This window comes from Engystomops pustulosus, chromosome 9, assembly GCF_040894005.1.
Source record: "Engystomops pustulosus chromosome 9, aEngPut4.maternal, whole genome shotgun sequence".
Taxonomy (NCBI): Eukaryota; Metazoa; Chordata; class Amphibia; order Anura; family Leptodactylidae; genus Engystomops; species Engystomops pustulosus.
Genome location: NC_092419.1, coordinates 69697481 through 69711854, shown reverse-complemented (window position 1 = coordinate 69711854; position 14374 = coordinate 69697481). Strand labels below are relative to the sequence as shown.

Here is a 14374-nt window from a genome sequence, read left to right as displayed (position 1 = left end):
CTGTACAATTTGAACCTTTTTTTACTATCTCATAGAGAAACTAACACAATTTTCAGGTTCAAAAAGGTCAACGGAACTTGGGATTCCCAGCCAGTCTCCCATGCTGGTACTTGCCAAGCCTTAAACTGCATTGTTGCTGCGATCTGACGAGAGCAGGCACATTCAGCTTAGAATGGCCGTTGACAGCAGCTGTTCAGTTTGAACCTTCTTTTACTATCTCATAGAGAAACTAACACAATTTTCAGGTTCAAAAAGGTCAACAGAACTTGGGATTCCCAGCCAGTCTCCCATGCTGGTACTTGCCAAGCCTTAAGCTGCATTGCTGCTGCGATCTGACGAGAGCAGGCACATTCAGCTTAGAATGGCCGTTGACAGCAGCTGTTCAATTTGAACCTTCTTTTACTATCTCATAGAGAAACTAACACAATTTTCAGGTTCAAAAAGGTCATCAGATCTTGGGATTCCCAGCCAGTCTCCCATGCTGGTACTTGCCAAGCCTTAAGCTGCATTGCTGCTGCGATCTGACGAGAGCAGGCACATTCAGCTTAGAATGGCCGTTGACAGCAGCTGTTCAATTTGAACCTTCTTTTACCATCTTTGACAGAGAAACTAACAATTTTCAGGTTCAAAAAGGTCAACGGAACTTGGGATTCCCAGCCAGTCTCCCATGCTGGTACTTGCCAAGCCTTAAGCTGCATTGCTGCTGCGATCTGACGAGAGCAGGCACATTCAGCTTAGAATGGCCGTTGACAGCAGCTGTTCAATTTGAACCTTCTTTTACTATCTCATAGAGAAACTAACACAATTTTCAGGTTCAAAAAGGTCAACGGAACTTGGGATTCCCAGCCAGTCTCCCATGCTGGTACTTGCCAAGCCTTAAGCTGCATTGCTGCTGCGATCTGACGAGAGCAGGCACATTCAGCTTAGAATGGCCGTTGACAGCAGCTGTTCAATTTGAACCTTCTTTTACTATCTCATAGAGAAACTAACACAATTTTCAGGTTCAAAAAGGTCAACGGAACTTGGGATTCCCAGCCAGTCTCCCATGCTGGTACTTGCCAAGCCTTAAGCTGCATTGCTGCTGCGATCTGACGAGAGCAGGCACATTCAGCTTAGAATGGCCGTTGACAGCAGCTGTTCAATTTGAACCTTCTTTTACCATCTTTGACAGAGAAACTAACAATTTTCAGGTTCAAAAAGGTCAACAGAACTTGGGATTCCCAGCCAGTCTCCCATGCTTGTACTTGCCAAGCCTTAAGCTGCATTGTTGCTGCGATCTGACGAGAGCAGGCACATTCAGCTTAGAATGGCCGTTGACAGCAGCTGTTCAGTTTGAACCTTCTTTTACTATCTCATAGAGAAACTAACACAATTTTCAGGTTCAAAAAGGTCAACGGAACTTGGGATTCCCAGCCAGTCTCCCATGCTGGTACTTGCCAAGCCTTAAGCTGCATTGCTGCTGCGATCTGACGAGAGCAGGCACATTCAGCTTAGAATGGCCGTTGACAGCAGCTGTTCAGTTTGAACCTTCTTTTACTATCTCATAGAGAAACTAACACAATTTTCAGGTTCAAAAAGGTCAACGGAACTTGGGATTCGCAGCCAGTCTCCCATGCTGGTACTTGCCAAGCCTTAAGCCGCATCGCTGCTGTGATCCGACAAGAGCACGCACATTCAGCTTAGAATGGCCGTTGACAGCAGCTGTACAATTTGAACCTTTTTTTACTATCTCATAGAGAAACTAACACAATTTTCAGGTTCAAAAAGGTCAGTGGAACTTGGGATTCCCAGCCAGTCTCCCATGCTGGTACTTGCCAAGCCTTAAGCTGCATTGCTGCTGCGATCTGACGAGAGCAGGCACATTCAGCTTAGAATGGCCGTTGACAGCAGCTGTTCAATTTGAACCTTCTTTTACCATCTTTGACAGAGAAACTAACAATTTTCAGGTTCAAAAGGGTCAACAGAACTTGGGATTCCCAGCCAGTCTCCCATGCTTGTACTTGCCAAGCCTTAAGCTGCATTGTTGCTGCGATCTGACGAGAGCAGGCACATTCAGCTTAGAATGGCCGTTGACAGCAGCTGTTCAGTTTGAACCTTCTTTTACTATCTCATAGAGAAACTATCACAATTTTCAGGTTCAAAAAGGTCAACAGAACTTGGGATTCCCAGCCAGTCTCCCATGCTGGTACTTGCCAAGTCTTAAGCTGCATTGCTGCTGCGATCTGACGAGAGCAGGCACATTCAGCTTAGAATGGCCGTTGACAGCAGCTGTTCAGTTTGCACCTTCTTTTACTATCTCATAGAGAAACTAACACAATTTTCAGGTTCAAAAAGGTCAACGGAACTTGGGATTCCCAGCCAGTCTCCCATGCTGGTACTTGCCAAGCCTTAAGCTGCATTGCTGCTGCGATCTGACGAGAGCAGGCACATTCAGCTTAGAATGGCCGTTGACAGCAGCTGTTCAATTTGAACCTTCTTTTACCATCTTTGACAGAGAAACTAACAATTTTCAGGTTCAAAAAGGTCAACGGAACTTGGGATTCCCAGCCAGTCTCCCATGCTTGTACTTGCCAAGCCTTAAGCTGCATTGTTGCTGCGATCTGACGAGAGCAGGCACATTCAGCTTAGAATGGCCGTTGACAGCAGCTGTTCAGTTTGAACCTTCTTTTACTGTCTCATAGAGAAACTAACACAATTTTCAGGTTCAAAAAGGTCAACAGAACTTGGGATTCCCAGCCAGTCTCCCATGCTGGTACTTGCCAAGCCTTAAGCTGCATTGCTGCTGCGATCTGACGAGAGCAGGCACATTCAGCTTAGAATGGCCGTTGACAGCAGCTGTTCAGTTTGAACCTTCTTTTACTATCTCATAGAGAAACTAACACAATTTTCAGGTTCAAAAAGGTCAACGGAACTTGGGATTCACAGCCAGTCTCCCATGCTGGTACTTGCCAAGCCTTAAGCCACATCGCTGCTGTGATCCGACAAGAGCACGCACATTCAGCTTAGAATGGCCGTTGACAGCAGCTGTACAATTTGAACCTTCTTTTACTATCTCATAGAGAAACTAACACAATTTTCAGGTTCAAAAAGGTCAACAGAACTTGGTATTCCCAGCCAGTCTCCCATGCTGGTACTTGCCAAGCCTTAAGCTGCATTGCTGCTGCGATCTGACGAGAGCAGGCACATTCAGCTTAGAATGGCCGTTGATAGCAGCTGTTCAATTTGAACCTTCTTTTACTATCTCATAGAGAAACTAACACAATTTTCAGGTTCAAAAAGGTCAACAGATCTTGGGATTCCCAGCCAGTCTCCCATGCTGGTACTTGCCAAGCCTTAAGCTGCATTGCTGCTGCGATCTGACGAGAGCAGGCACATTCAGCTTAGAATGGCCGTTGACAGCAGCTGTTCAATTTGAACCTTCTTTTACCATCTTTGACAGAGAAACTAACAATTTTCAGGTTCAAAAAGGTCAACGGAACTTGGGATTCCCAGCCAGTCTCCCATGCTGGTACTTGCCAAGCCTTAAGCTGCATTGCTGCTGCGATCTGACGAGAGCAGGCACATTCAGCTTAGAATGGCCGTTGACAGCAGCTGTTCAATTTGAACCTTCTTTTACTATCTCATAGAGAAACTAACACAATTTTCAGGTTCAAAAAGGTCAACGGAACTTGGGATTCCCAGCCAGTCTCCCATGCTGGTACTTGCCAAGCCTTAAGCTGCATTGCTGCTGCGATCTGACGAGAGCAGGCACATTCAGCTTAGAATGGCCGTTGACAGCAGCTGTTCAATTTGAACCTTCTTTTACCATCTTTGACAGAGAAACTAACAATTTTCAGGTTCAAAAAGGTCAACAGAACTTGGGATTCCCAGCCAGTCTCCCATGCTTGTACTTGCCAAGCCTTAAGCTGCATTGTTGCTGCGATCTGACGAGAGCAGGCACATTCAGCTTAGAATGGCCGTTGACAGCAGCTGTTCAGTTTGAACCTTCTTTTACTATCTCATAGAGAAACTAACACAATTTTCAGGTTCAAAAAGGTCAACAGAACTTGGGATTCCCAGCCAGTCTCCCATGCTGGTACTTGCCAAGCCTTAAGCTGCATTGCTGCTGCGATCTGACGAGAGCAGGCACATTCAGCTTAGAATGGCCGTTGACAGCAGCTGTTCAGTTTGAACCTTCTTTTACTATCTCATAGAGAAACTAACACAATTTTCAGGTTCAAAAAGGTCAACGGAACTTGGGATTCGCAGCCAGTCTCCCATGCTGGTACTTGCCAAGCCTTAAGCCGCATCGCTGCTGTGATCCGACAAGAGCACGCACATTCAGCTTAGAATGGCCGTTGACAGCAGCTGTACAATTTGAACCTTTTTTTACTATCTCATAGAGAAACTAACACAATTTTCAGGTTCAAAAAGGTCAACGGAACTTGGGATTCCCAGCCAGTCTCCCATGCTGGTACTTGCCAAGCCTTAAGCTGCATTGCTGCTGCGATCTGACGAGAGCAGGCACATTCAGCTTAGAATGGCCGTTGACAGCAGCTGTTCAGTTTGAACCTTCTTTTACTATCTCATAGAGAAACTATCACAATTTTCAGGTTCAAAAAGGTCAACAGAACTTGGGATTCCCAGCCAGTCTCCCATGCTGGTACTTGCCAAGTCTTAAGCTGCATTGCTGCTGCGATCTGACGAGAGCAGGCACATTCAGCTTAGAATGGCCGTTGACAGCAGCTGTTCAGTTTGCACCTTCTTTTACTATCTCATAGAGAAACTAACACAATTTTCAGGTTCAAAAAGGTCAACGGAACTTGGGATTCCCAGCCAGTCTCCCATGCTGGTACTTGCCAAGCCTTAAGCTGCATTGCTGCTGCGATCTGACGAGAGCAGGCACATTCAGCTTAGAATGGCCGTTGACAGCAGCTGTTCAATTTGAACCTTCTTTTACCATCTTTGACAGAGAAATTAACAATTTTCAGGTTCAAAAAGGTCAACGGAACTTGGGATTCCCAGCCAGTCTCCCATGCTTGTACTTGCCAAGCCTTAAGCTGCATTGTTGCTGCGATCTGAAGAGAGCAGGCACATTCAGCTTAGAATGGCCGTTGACAGCAGCTGTTCAGTTTGAACCTTCTTTTACTGTCTCATAGAGAAACTAACACAATTTTCAGGTTCAAAAAGGTCAACAGAACTTGGGATTCCCAGCCAGTCTCCCATGCTGGTACTTGCCAAGCCTTAAGCTGCATTGCTGCTGCGATCTGACGAGAGCAGGCACATTCAGCTTAGAATGGCCGTTGACAGCAGCTGTTCAGTTTGAACCTTCTTTTACTATCTCATAGAGAAACTAACACAATTTTCAGGTTCAAAAAGGTCAACGGAACTTGGGATTCACAGCCAGTCTCCCATGCTGGTACTTGCCAAGCCTTAAGCCACATCGCTGCTGTGATCCGACAAGAGCACGCACATTCAGCTTAGAATGGCCGTTGACAGCAGCTGTACAATTTGAACCTTCTTTTACTATCTCATAGAGAAACTAACACAATTTTCAGGTTCAAAAAGGTCAACAGATCTTGGGATTCCCAGCCAGTCTCCCATGCTGGTACTTGCCAAGCCTTAAGCTGCATTGCTGCTGCGATCTGACGAGAGCAGGCACATTCAGCTTAGAATGGCCGTTGACAGCAGCTGTTCAATTTGAACCTTCTTTTACCATCTTTGACAGAGAAACTAACAATTTTCAGGTTCAAAAAGGTCAACGGAACTTGGGATTCCCAGCCAGTCTCCCATGCTGGTACTTGCCAAGCCTTAAGCTGCATTGCTGCTGCGATCTGACGAGAGCAGGCACATTCAGCTTAGAATGGCCGTTGACAGCAGCTGTTCAATTTGAACCTTCTTTTACTATCTCATAGAGAAACTAACACAATTTTCAGGTTCAAAAAGGTCAACGGAACTTGGGATTCCCAGCCAGTCTCCCATGCTGGTACTTGCCAAGCCTTAAGCTGCATTGCTGCTGCGATCTGACGAGAGCAGGCACATTCAGCTTAGAATGGCCGTTGACAGCAGCTGTTCAATTTGAACCTTCTTTTACCATCTTTGACAGAGAAACTAACAATTTTCAGGTTCAAAAAGGTCAACAGAACTTGGGATTCCCAGCCAGTCTCCCATGCTTGTACTTGCCAAGCCTTAAGCTGCATTGTTGCTGCGATCTGACGAGAGCAGGCACATTCAGCTTAGAATGGCCGTTGACAGCAGCTGTTCAGTTTGAACCTTCTTTTACTATCTCATAGAGAAACTAACACAATTTTCAGGTTCAAAAAGGTCAACAGAACTTGGGATTCCCAGCCAGTCTCCCATGCTGGTACTTGCCAAGCCTTAAGCTGCATTGCTGCTGCGATCTGACGAGAGCAGGCACATTCAGCTTAGAATGGCCGTTGACAGCAGCTGTTCAGTTTGAACCTTCTTTTACTATCTCATAGAGAAACTAACACAATTTTCAGGTTCAAAAAGGTCAACGGAACTTGGGATTCGCAGCCAGTCTCCCATGCTGGTACTTGCCAAGCCTTAAGCCGCATCGCTGCTGTGATCCGACAAGAGCACGCACATTCAGCTTAGAATGGCCGTTGACAGCAGCTGTACAATTTGAACCTTTTTTTACTATCTCATAGAGAAACTAACACAATTTTCAGGTTCAAAAAGGTCAACGGAACTTGGGATTCCCAGCCAGTCTCCCATGCTGGTACTTGCCAAGCCTTAAGCTGCATTGCTGCTGCGATCTGACGAGAGCAGGCACATTCAGCTTAGAATGGCCGTTGACAGCAGCTGTTCAATTTGAACCTTCTTTTACCATCTTTGACAGAGAAACTAACAATTTTCAGGTTCAAAAGGGTCAACAGAACTTGGGATTCCCAGCCAGTCTCCCATGCTTGTACTTGCCAAGCCTTAAGCTGCATTGTTGCTGCGATCTGACGAGAGCAGGCACATTCAGCTTAGAATGGCCGTTGACAGCAGCTGTTCAGTTTGAACCTTCTTTTACTATCTCATAGAGAAACTATCACAATTTTCAGGTTCAAAAAGGTCAACAGAACTTGGGATTCCCAGCCAGTCTCCCATGCTGGTACTTGCCAAGTCTTAAGCTGCATTGCTGCTGCGATCTGACGAGAGCAGGCACATTCAGCTTAGAATGGCCGTTGACAGCAGCTGTTCAGTTTGAACCTTCTTTTACTATCTCATAGAGAAACTAACACAATTTTCAGGTTCAAAAAGGTCAACGGAACTTGGGATTCCCAGCCAGTCTCCCATGCTGGTACTTGCCAAGCCTTAAGCTGCATTGCTGCTGCGATCTGACGAGAGCAGGCACATTCAGCTTAGAATGGCCGTTGACAGCAGCTGTTCAATTTGAACCTTCTTTTACCATCTTTGACAGAGAAACTAACAATTTTCAGGTTCAAAAAGGTCAACGGAACTTGGGATTCCCAGCCAGTCTCCCATGCTTGTACTTGCCAAGCCTTAAGCTGCATTGTTGCTGCGATCTGACGAGAGCAGGCACATTCAGCTTAGAATGGCCGTTGACAGCAGCTGTTCAGTTTGAACCTTCTTTTACTGTCTCATAGAGAAACTAACACAATTTTCAGGTTCAAAAAGGTCAACAGAACTTGGTATTCCCAGCCAGTCTCCCATGCTGGTACTTGCCAAGCCTTAAGCTGCATTGCTGCTGCGATCTGACGAGAGCAGGCACATTCAGCTTAGAATGGCCGTTGACAGCAGCTGTTCAGTTTGAACCTTCTTTTACTATCTCATAGAGAAACTAACACAATTTTCAGGTTCAAAAAGGTCAACGGAACTTGGGATTCGCAGCCAGTCTCCCATGCTGGTACTTGCCAAGCCTTAAGCCACATCGCTGCTGTGATCCGACAAGAGCACGCACATTCAGCTTAGAATGGCCGTTGACAGCAGCTGTACAATTTGAACCTTCTTTTACTATCTCATAGAGAAACTAACACAATTTTCAGGTTCAAAAAGGTCAACGGAACTTGGTATTCCCAGCCAGTCTCCCATGCTGGTACTTGCCAAGCCTTAAGCTGCATTGCTGCTGCGATCTGACGAGAGCAGGCACATTCAGCTTAGAATGGCCGTTGATAGCAGCTGTTCAATTTGAACCTTCTTTTACTATCTCATAGAGAAACTAACACAATTTTCAGGTTCAAAAAGGTCAACAGATCTTGGGATTCCCAGCCAGTCTCCCATGCTGGTACTTGCCAAGCCTTAAGCTGCATTGCTGCTGCGATCTGACGAGAGCAGGCACATTCAGCTTAGAATGGCCGTTGACAGCAGCTGTTCAATTTGAACCTTCTTTTACCATCTTTGACAGAGAAACTAACAATTTTCAGGTTCAAAAAGGTCAACGGAACTTGGGATTCCCAGCCAGTCTCCCATGCTGGTACTTGCCAAGCCTTAAGCTGCATTGCTGCTGCGATCTGACGAGAGCAGGCACATTCAGCTTAGAATGGCCGTTGACAGCAGCTGTTCAATTTGAACCTTCTTTTACTATCTCATAGAGAAACTAACACAATTTTCAGGTTCAAAAAGGTCAACGGAACTTGGGATTCCCAGCCAGTCTCCCATGCTGGTACTTGCCAAGCCTTAAGCTGCATTGCTGCTGCGATCTGACGAGAGCAGGCACATTCAGCTTAGAATGGCCGTTGACAGCAGCTGTTCAATTTGAACCTTCTTTTACTATCTCATAGAGAAACTAACACAATTTTCAGGTTCAAAAAGGTCAACGGAACTTGGGATTCCCAGCCAGTCTCCCATGCTGGTACTTGCCAAGCCTTAAGCTGCATTGCTGCTGCGATCTGACGAGAGCAGGCACATTCAGCTTAGAATGGCCGTTGACAGCAGCTGTTCAATTTGAACCTTCTTTTACCATCTTTGACAGAGAAACTAACAATTTTCAGGTTCAAAAAGGTCAACAGAACTTGGGATTCCCAGCCAGTCTCCCATGCTTGTACTTGCCAAGCCTTAAGCTGCATTGTTGCTGCGATCTGACGAGAGCAGGCACATTCAGCTTAGAATGGCCGTTGACAGCAGCTGTTCAGTTTGAACCTTCTTTTACTATCTCATAGAGAAACTAACACAATTTTCAGGTTCAAAAAGGTCAACAGAACTTGGGATTCCCAGCCAGTCTCCCATGCTGGTACTTGCCAAGCCTTAAGCTGCATTGCTGCTGCGATCTGACGAGAGCAGGCACATTCAGCTTAGAATGGCCGTTGACAGCAGCTGTTCAGTTTGAACCTTCTTTTACTATCTCATAGAGAAACTAACACAATTTTCAGGTTCAAAAAGGTCAACAGAACTTGGGATTCCCAGCCAGTCTCCCATGCTGGTACTTGCCAAGCCTTAAGCTGCATTGCTGCTGCGATCTGACGAGAGCAGGCACATTCAGCTTAGAATGGCCGTTGACAGCAGCTGTTCAGTTTGAACCTTCTTTTACTATCTCATAGAGAAACTAACACAATTTTCAGGTTCAAAAAGGTCAACGGAACTTGGGATTCGCAGCCAGTCTCCCATGCTGGTACTTGCCAAGCCTTAAGCCGCATCGCTGCTGTGATCCGACAAGAGCACGCACATTCAGCTTAGAATGGCCGTTGACAGCAGCTGTTCAATTTGAACCTTCTTTTACTATCTCATAGAGAAACTAACACAATTTTCAGGTTCAAAAAGGTCAACGGAACTTGGGATTCCCAGCCAGTCTCCCATGCTGGTACTTGCCAAGCCTTAAGCTGCATTGCTGCTGCGATCTGACGAGAGCAGGCACATTCAGCTTAGAATGGCCGTTGACAGCAGCTGTTCAATTTGAACCTTCTTTTACCATCTTTGACAGAGAAACTAACAATTTTCAGGTTCAAAAAGGTCAACAGAACTTGGGATTCCCAGCCAGTCTCCCATGCTTGTACTTGCCAAGCCTTAAGCTGCATTGTTGCTGCGATCTGACGAGAGCAGGCACATTCAGCTTAGAATGGCCGTTGACAGCAGCTGTTCAGTTTGAACCTTCTTTTACTATCTCATAGAGAAACTAACACAATTTTCAGGTTCAAAAAGGTCAACAGAACTTGGGATTCCCAGCCAGTCTCCCATGCTGGTACTTGCCAAGCCTTAAGCTGCATTGCTGCTGCGATCTGACGAGAGCAGGCACATTCAGCTTAGAATGGCCGTTGACAGCAGCTGTTCAGTTTGAACCTTCTTTTACTATCTCATAGAGAAACTAACACAATTTTCAGGTTCAAAAAGGTCAACAGAACTTGGGATTCCCAGCCAGTCTCCCATGCTGGTACTTGCCAAGCCTTAAGCTGCATTGCTGCTGCGATCTGACGAGAGCAGGCACATTCAGCTTAGAATGGCCGTTGACAGCAGCTGTTCAGTTTGAACCTTCTTTTACTATCTCATAGAGAAACTAACACAATTTTCAGGTTCAAAAAGGTCAACGGAACTTGGGATTCGCAGCCAGTCTCCCATGCTGGTACTTGCCAAGCCTTAAGCCGCATCGCTGCTGTGATCCGACAAGAGCACGCACATTCAGCTTAGAATGGCCGTTGACAGCAGCTGTACAATTTGAACCTTTTTTTACTATCTCATAGAGAAACTAACACAATTTTCAGGTTCAAAAAGGTCAATGGAACTTGGGATTCCCAGCCAGTCTCCCATGCTGGTACTTGCCAAGCCTTAAGCTGCATTGCTGCTGCGATCTGACGAGAGCAGGCACATTCAGCTTAGAATGGCCGTTGACAGCAGCTGTTCAATTTGAACCTTCTTTTACCATCTTTGACAGAGAAACTAACAATTTTCAGGTTCAAAAGGGTCAACAGAACTTGGGATTCCCAGCCAGTCTCCCATGCTTGTACTTGCCAAGCCTTAAGCTGCATTGTTGCTGCGATCTGACGAGAGCAGGCACATTCAGCTTAGAATGGCCGTTGACAGCAGCTGTTCAGTTTGAACCTTCTTTTACTATCTCATAGAGAAACTATCACAATTTTCAGGTTCAAAAAGGTCAACAGAACTTGGGATTCCCAGCCAGTCTCCCATGCTGGTACTTGCCAAGTCTTAAGCTGCATTGCTGCTGCGATCTGACGAGAGCAGGCACATTCAGCTTAGAATGGCCGTTGACAGCAGCTGTTCAGTTTGAACCTTCTTTTACTATCTCATAGAGAAACTAACCCAATTTTCAGGTTCAAAAAGGTCAACGGAACTTGGGATTCCCAGCCAGTCTCCCATGCTGGTACTTGCCAAGCCTTAAGCTGCATTGATGCTGCGATCTGACGAGAGCAGGCACATTCAGCTTAGAATGGCCGTTGACAGCAGCTGTTCAGTTTGAACCTTCTTTTACTATCTCATAGAGAAACTAACACAATTTTCAGGTTCAAAAAGGTCAACGGAACTTGGGATTCCCAGCCAGTCTCCCATGCTGGTACTTGCCAAGCCTTAAGCTGCATTGCTGCTGCGATCTGACAAGAGCAGGCACATTCAGCTTAGAATGGTCGTTGACAGCAGCTGTTCAGTTTGAACCTTCTTTTACTATCTCATAGAGAAACTAACACAATTTTCAGGTTCAAAAAGGTCAACGGAACTTGGGATTCCCAGCCAGTCTCCCATGCTGGTACTTGCCAAGCCTTAAGCTGCATTGCTGCTGCGATCTGACGAGAGCAGGCACATTCAGCTTAGAATGGCCGTTGACAGCAGCTGTTCAATTTGAACCTTCTTTTACCATCTTTGACAGAGAAACTAACAATTTTCAGGTTCAAAAAGGTCAACGGAACTTGGGATTCCCAGCCAGTCTCCCATGCTTGTACTTGCCAAGCCTTAAGCTGCATTGTTGCTGCGATCTGACGAGAGCAGGCACATTCAGCTTAGAATGGCCGTTGACAGCAGCTGTTCAGTTTGAACCTTCTTTTACTGTCTCATAGAGAAACTAACACAATTTTCAGGTTCAAAAAGGTCAACAGAACTTGGGATTCCCAGCCAGTCTCCCATGCTGGTACTTGCCAAGCCTTAAGCTGCATTGCTGCTGCGATCTGACGAGAGCAGGCACATTCAGCTTAGAATGGCCGTTGACAGCAGCTGTTCAGTTTGAACCTTCTTTTACTATCTCATAGAGAAACTAACACAATTTTCAGGTTCAAAAAGGTCAACGGAACTTGGGATTCGCAGCCAGTCTCCCATGCTGGTACTTGCCAAGCCTTAAGCCACATCGCTGCTGTGATCCGACAAGAGCACGCACATTCAGCTTAGAATGGCCGTTGACAGCAGCTGTACAATTTGAACCTTCTTTTACTATCTCATAGAGAAACTAACACAATTTTCAGGTTCAAAAAGGTCAACGGAACTTGGTATTCCCAGCCAGTCTCCCATGCTGGTACTTGCCAAGCCTTAAGCTGCATTGCTGCTGCGATCTGACGAGAGCAGGCACATTCAGCTTAGAATGGCCGTTGATAGCAGCTGTTCAATTTGAACCTTCTTTTACTATCTCATAGAGAAACTAACACAATTTTCAGGTTCAAAAAGGTCAACAGATCTTGGGATTCCCAGCCAGTCTCCCATGCTGGTACTTGCCAAGCCTTAAGCTGCATTGCTGCTGCGATCTGACGAGAGCAGGCACATTCAGCTTAGAATGGCCGTTGACAGCAGCTGTTCAATTTGAACCTTCTTTTACCATCTTTGACAGAGAAACTAACAATTTTCAGGTTCAAAAAGGTCAACGGAACTTGGGATTCCCAACCAGTCTCCCATGCTGGTACTTGCCAAGCCTTAAGCTGCATTGCTGCTGCGATCTGACGAGAGCAGGCACATTCAGCTTAGAATGGCCGTTGACAGCAGCTGTTCAATTTGAACCTTCTTTTACTATCTCATAGAGAAACTAACACAATTTTCAGGTTCAAAAAGGTCAACGGAACTTGGGATTCCCAGCCAGTCTCCCATGCTGGTACTTGCCAAGCCTTAAGCTGCATTGCTGCTGCGATCTGACGAGAGCAGGCACATTCAGCTTAGAATGGCCGTTGACAGCAGCTGTTCAATTTGAACCTTCTTTTACCATCTTTGACAGAGAAACTAACAATTTTCAGGTTCAAAAAGGTCAACAGAACTTGGGATTCCCAGCCAGTCTCCCATGCTTGTACTTGCCAAGCCTTAAGCTGCATTGTTGCTGCGATCTGACGAGAGCAGGCACATTCAGCTTAGAATGGCCGTTGACAGCAGCTGTTCAGTTTGAACCTTCTTTTACTATCTCATAGAGAAACTAACACAATTTTCAGGTTCAAAAAGGTCAACAGAACTTGGGATTCCCAGCCAGTCTCCCATGCTGGTACTTGCCAAGCCTTAAGCTGCATTGCTGCTGCGATCTGACGAGAGCAGGCACATTCAGCTTAGAATGGCCGTTGACAGCAGCTGTTCAGTTTGAACCTTCTTTTACTATCTCATAGAGAAACTAACACAATTTTCAGGTTCAAAAAGGTCAACGGAACTTGGGATTCGCAGCCAGTCTCCCATGCTGGTACTTGCCAAGCCTTAAGCCGCATCGCTGCTGTGATCCGACAAGAGCACGCACATTCAGCTTAGAATGGCCGTTGACAGCAGCTGTACAATTTGAACCTTCTTTTACTATCTCATAGAGAAACTAACACAATTTTCAGGTTCAAAAAGGTCAACGGAACTTGGGATTCCCAGCCAGTCTCCCATGCTGGTACTTGCCAAGCCTTAAGCTGCATTGCTGCTGCGATCTGACGAGAGCAGGCACATTCAGCTTAGAATGGCCGTTGACAGCAGCTGTTCAATTTGAACCTTCTTTTACCATCTTTGACAGAGAAACTAACAATTTTCAGGTTCAAAAGGGTCAACAGAACTTGGGATTCCCAGCCAGTCTCCCATGCTTGTACTTGCCAAGCCTTAAGCTGCATTGTTGCTGCGATCTGACGAGAGCAGGCACATTCAGCTTAGAATGGCCGTTGACAGCAGCTGTTCAGTTTGAACCTTCTTTTACTATCTCATAGAGAAACTATCACAATTTTCAGGTTCAAAAAGGTCAACAGAACTTGGGATTCCCAGCCAGTCTCCCATGCTGGTACTTGCCAAGTCTTAAGCTGCATTGCTGCTGCGATCTGACGAGAGCAGGCACATTCAGCTTAGAATGGCCGTTGACAGCAGCTGTTCAGTTTGAACCTTCTTTTACTATCTCATAGAGAAACTAACACAATTTTCAGGTTCAAAAAGGTCAACGGAACTTGGGATTCCCAGCCAGTCTCCCATGCTGGTACTTGCCAAGCCTTAAGCTGCATTGCTGCTGCGATCAGACGAGAGCAGGCACATTCAGCTTAGAATGGCCGTTGACAGCAGCTGTTCAATT

At 45.9% G+C, this 14374-nt stretch overlaps 66 pseudogenes; all 66 read right to left on the bottom strand.

The window, feature by feature from the left end:
- Positions 1-65: 65 nt before the first annotated feature.
- On the bottom strand, positions 66-184 carry LOC140082402 (5S ribosomal RNA; annotated as a pseudogene).
- Positions 185-254: 70 nt separating this feature from the next.
- LOC140081434 (5S ribosomal RNA) lies at positions 255-373 on the bottom strand (annotated as a pseudogene).
- Positions 374-443: 70 nt separating this feature from the next.
- Positions 444-562, bottom strand: LOC140097507 (5S ribosomal RNA; annotated as a pseudogene).
- Positions 563-632: 70 nt separating this feature from the next.
- LOC140102226 (5S ribosomal RNA) lies at positions 633-751 on the bottom strand (annotated as a pseudogene).
- Positions 752-821: 70 nt separating this feature from the next.
- Positions 822-940, bottom strand: LOC140102225 (5S ribosomal RNA; annotated as a pseudogene).
- A 70-nt stretch (positions 941-1010) lies between these two features.
- LOC140102224 (5S ribosomal RNA) lies at positions 1011-1129 on the bottom strand (annotated as a pseudogene).
- Positions 1130-1199: 70 nt separating this feature from the next.
- Positions 1200-1318, bottom strand: LOC140087209 (5S ribosomal RNA; annotated as a pseudogene).
- Positions 1319-1388: 70 nt separating this feature from the next.
- On the bottom strand, positions 1389-1507 carry LOC140102222 (5S ribosomal RNA; annotated as a pseudogene).
- Positions 1508-1766: 259 nt separating this feature from the next.
- LOC140096575 (5S ribosomal RNA) lies at positions 1767-1885 on the bottom strand (annotated as a pseudogene).
- Positions 1886-1955: 70 nt separating this feature from the next.
- On the bottom strand, positions 1956-2074 carry LOC140087208 (5S ribosomal RNA; annotated as a pseudogene).
- Positions 2075-2144: 70 nt separating this feature from the next.
- Positions 2145-2263, bottom strand: LOC140085578 (5S ribosomal RNA; annotated as a pseudogene).
- Positions 2264-2333: 70 nt separating this feature from the next.
- Positions 2334-2452, bottom strand: LOC140102221 (5S ribosomal RNA; annotated as a pseudogene).
- A 70-nt stretch (positions 2453-2522) lies between these two features.
- LOC140085275 (5S ribosomal RNA) lies at positions 2523-2641 on the bottom strand (annotated as a pseudogene).
- Positions 2642-2711: 70 nt separating this feature from the next.
- On the bottom strand, positions 2712-2830 carry LOC140081433 (5S ribosomal RNA; annotated as a pseudogene).
- A 259-nt stretch (positions 2831-3089) lies between these two features.
- On the bottom strand, positions 3090-3208 carry LOC140084938 (5S ribosomal RNA; annotated as a pseudogene).
- A 70-nt stretch (positions 3209-3278) lies between these two features.
- LOC140087510 (5S ribosomal RNA) lies at positions 3279-3397 on the bottom strand (annotated as a pseudogene).
- Positions 3398-3467: 70 nt separating this feature from the next.
- LOC140102220 (5S ribosomal RNA) lies at positions 3468-3586 on the bottom strand (annotated as a pseudogene).
- A 70-nt stretch (positions 3587-3656) lies between these two features.
- On the bottom strand, positions 3657-3775 carry LOC140102219 (5S ribosomal RNA; annotated as a pseudogene).
- Positions 3776-3845: 70 nt separating this feature from the next.
- On the bottom strand, positions 3846-3964 carry LOC140087207 (5S ribosomal RNA; annotated as a pseudogene).
- Positions 3965-4034: 70 nt separating this feature from the next.
- Positions 4035-4153, bottom strand: LOC140081432 (5S ribosomal RNA; annotated as a pseudogene).
- Positions 4154-4412: 259 nt separating this feature from the next.
- LOC140102218 (5S ribosomal RNA) lies at positions 4413-4531 on the bottom strand (annotated as a pseudogene).
- Positions 4532-4601: 70 nt separating this feature from the next.
- Positions 4602-4720, bottom strand: LOC140085576 (5S ribosomal RNA; annotated as a pseudogene).
- A 70-nt stretch (positions 4721-4790) lies between these two features.
- LOC140102217 (5S ribosomal RNA) lies at positions 4791-4909 on the bottom strand (annotated as a pseudogene).
- A 70-nt stretch (positions 4910-4979) lies between these two features.
- LOC140090312 (5S ribosomal RNA) lies at positions 4980-5098 on the bottom strand (annotated as a pseudogene).
- Positions 5099-5168: 70 nt separating this feature from the next.
- On the bottom strand, positions 5169-5287 carry LOC140081431 (5S ribosomal RNA; annotated as a pseudogene).
- A 259-nt stretch (positions 5288-5546) lies between these two features.
- Positions 5547-5665, bottom strand: LOC140087509 (5S ribosomal RNA; annotated as a pseudogene).
- A 70-nt stretch (positions 5666-5735) lies between these two features.
- Positions 5736-5854, bottom strand: LOC140102215 (5S ribosomal RNA; annotated as a pseudogene).
- Positions 5855-5924: 70 nt separating this feature from the next.
- On the bottom strand, positions 5925-6043 carry LOC140102214 (5S ribosomal RNA; annotated as a pseudogene).
- A 70-nt stretch (positions 6044-6113) lies between these two features.
- Positions 6114-6232, bottom strand: LOC140087205 (5S ribosomal RNA; annotated as a pseudogene).
- A 70-nt stretch (positions 6233-6302) lies between these two features.
- On the bottom strand, positions 6303-6421 carry LOC140081429 (5S ribosomal RNA; annotated as a pseudogene).
- A 259-nt stretch (positions 6422-6680) lies between these two features.
- On the bottom strand, positions 6681-6799 carry LOC140102213 (5S ribosomal RNA; annotated as a pseudogene).
- Positions 6800-6869: 70 nt separating this feature from the next.
- LOC140087204 (5S ribosomal RNA) lies at positions 6870-6988 on the bottom strand (annotated as a pseudogene).
- Positions 6989-7058: 70 nt separating this feature from the next.
- LOC140085575 (5S ribosomal RNA) lies at positions 7059-7177 on the bottom strand (annotated as a pseudogene).
- Positions 7178-7247: 70 nt separating this feature from the next.
- LOC140102211 (5S ribosomal RNA) lies at positions 7248-7366 on the bottom strand (annotated as a pseudogene).
- Positions 7367-7436: 70 nt separating this feature from the next.
- On the bottom strand, positions 7437-7555 carry LOC140085274 (5S ribosomal RNA; annotated as a pseudogene).
- Positions 7556-7625: 70 nt separating this feature from the next.
- Positions 7626-7744, bottom strand: LOC140086598 (5S ribosomal RNA; annotated as a pseudogene).
- A 259-nt stretch (positions 7745-8003) lies between these two features.
- Positions 8004-8122, bottom strand: LOC140083355 (5S ribosomal RNA; annotated as a pseudogene).
- Positions 8123-8192: 70 nt separating this feature from the next.
- On the bottom strand, positions 8193-8311 carry LOC140087507 (5S ribosomal RNA; annotated as a pseudogene).
- Positions 8312-8381: 70 nt separating this feature from the next.
- Positions 8382-8500, bottom strand: LOC140102210 (5S ribosomal RNA; annotated as a pseudogene).
- A 70-nt stretch (positions 8501-8570) lies between these two features.
- Positions 8571-8689, bottom strand: LOC140102209 (5S ribosomal RNA; annotated as a pseudogene).
- A 70-nt stretch (positions 8690-8759) lies between these two features.
- Positions 8760-8878, bottom strand: LOC140102208 (5S ribosomal RNA; annotated as a pseudogene).
- A 70-nt stretch (positions 8879-8948) lies between these two features.
- Positions 8949-9067, bottom strand: LOC140087203 (5S ribosomal RNA; annotated as a pseudogene).
- Positions 9068-9137: 70 nt separating this feature from the next.
- Positions 9138-9256, bottom strand: LOC140081428 (5S ribosomal RNA; annotated as a pseudogene).
- A 70-nt stretch (positions 9257-9326) lies between these two features.
- Positions 9327-9445, bottom strand: LOC140081427 (5S ribosomal RNA; annotated as a pseudogene).
- Positions 9446-9704: 259 nt separating this feature from the next.
- Positions 9705-9823, bottom strand: LOC140102207 (5S ribosomal RNA; annotated as a pseudogene).
- A 70-nt stretch (positions 9824-9893) lies between these two features.
- On the bottom strand, positions 9894-10012 carry LOC140087202 (5S ribosomal RNA; annotated as a pseudogene).
- Positions 10013-10082: 70 nt separating this feature from the next.
- On the bottom strand, positions 10083-10201 carry LOC140081426 (5S ribosomal RNA; annotated as a pseudogene).
- A 70-nt stretch (positions 10202-10271) lies between these two features.
- LOC140081425 (5S ribosomal RNA) lies at positions 10272-10390 on the bottom strand (annotated as a pseudogene).
- Positions 10391-10649: 259 nt separating this feature from the next.
- LOC140087961 (5S ribosomal RNA) lies at positions 10650-10768 on the bottom strand (annotated as a pseudogene).
- A 70-nt stretch (positions 10769-10838) lies between these two features.
- LOC140087200 (5S ribosomal RNA) lies at positions 10839-10957 on the bottom strand (annotated as a pseudogene).
- Positions 10958-11027: 70 nt separating this feature from the next.
- Positions 11028-11146, bottom strand: LOC140085573 (5S ribosomal RNA; annotated as a pseudogene).
- A 70-nt stretch (positions 11147-11216) lies between these two features.
- On the bottom strand, positions 11217-11335 carry LOC140084560 (5S ribosomal RNA; annotated as a pseudogene).
- Positions 11336-11405: 70 nt separating this feature from the next.
- Positions 11406-11524, bottom strand: LOC140096313 (5S ribosomal RNA; annotated as a pseudogene).
- A 70-nt stretch (positions 11525-11594) lies between these two features.
- LOC140102206 (5S ribosomal RNA) lies at positions 11595-11713 on the bottom strand (annotated as a pseudogene).
- A 70-nt stretch (positions 11714-11783) lies between these two features.
- On the bottom strand, positions 11784-11902 carry LOC140085273 (5S ribosomal RNA; annotated as a pseudogene).
- Positions 11903-11972: 70 nt separating this feature from the next.
- On the bottom strand, positions 11973-12091 carry LOC140081424 (5S ribosomal RNA; annotated as a pseudogene).
- Positions 12092-12350: 259 nt separating this feature from the next.
- On the bottom strand, positions 12351-12469 carry LOC140083354 (5S ribosomal RNA; annotated as a pseudogene).
- Positions 12470-12539: 70 nt separating this feature from the next.
- LOC140087506 (5S ribosomal RNA) lies at positions 12540-12658 on the bottom strand (annotated as a pseudogene).
- A 70-nt stretch (positions 12659-12728) lies between these two features.
- On the bottom strand, positions 12729-12847 carry LOC140081621 (5S ribosomal RNA; annotated as a pseudogene).
- Positions 12848-12917: 70 nt separating this feature from the next.
- On the bottom strand, positions 12918-13036 carry LOC140102205 (5S ribosomal RNA; annotated as a pseudogene).
- A 70-nt stretch (positions 13037-13106) lies between these two features.
- LOC140087199 (5S ribosomal RNA) lies at positions 13107-13225 on the bottom strand (annotated as a pseudogene).
- Positions 13226-13295: 70 nt separating this feature from the next.
- LOC140081423 (5S ribosomal RNA) lies at positions 13296-13414 on the bottom strand (annotated as a pseudogene).
- Positions 13415-13673: 259 nt separating this feature from the next.
- Positions 13674-13792, bottom strand: LOC140102203 (5S ribosomal RNA; annotated as a pseudogene).
- A 70-nt stretch (positions 13793-13862) lies between these two features.
- Positions 13863-13981, bottom strand: LOC140087198 (5S ribosomal RNA; annotated as a pseudogene).
- A 70-nt stretch (positions 13982-14051) lies between these two features.
- Positions 14052-14170, bottom strand: LOC140085572 (5S ribosomal RNA; annotated as a pseudogene).
- Positions 14171-14240: 70 nt separating this feature from the next.
- LOC140078452 (5S ribosomal RNA) lies at positions 14241-14359 on the bottom strand (annotated as a pseudogene).
- Between the last annotated feature and the right edge of the window lie 15 nt (positions 14360-14374).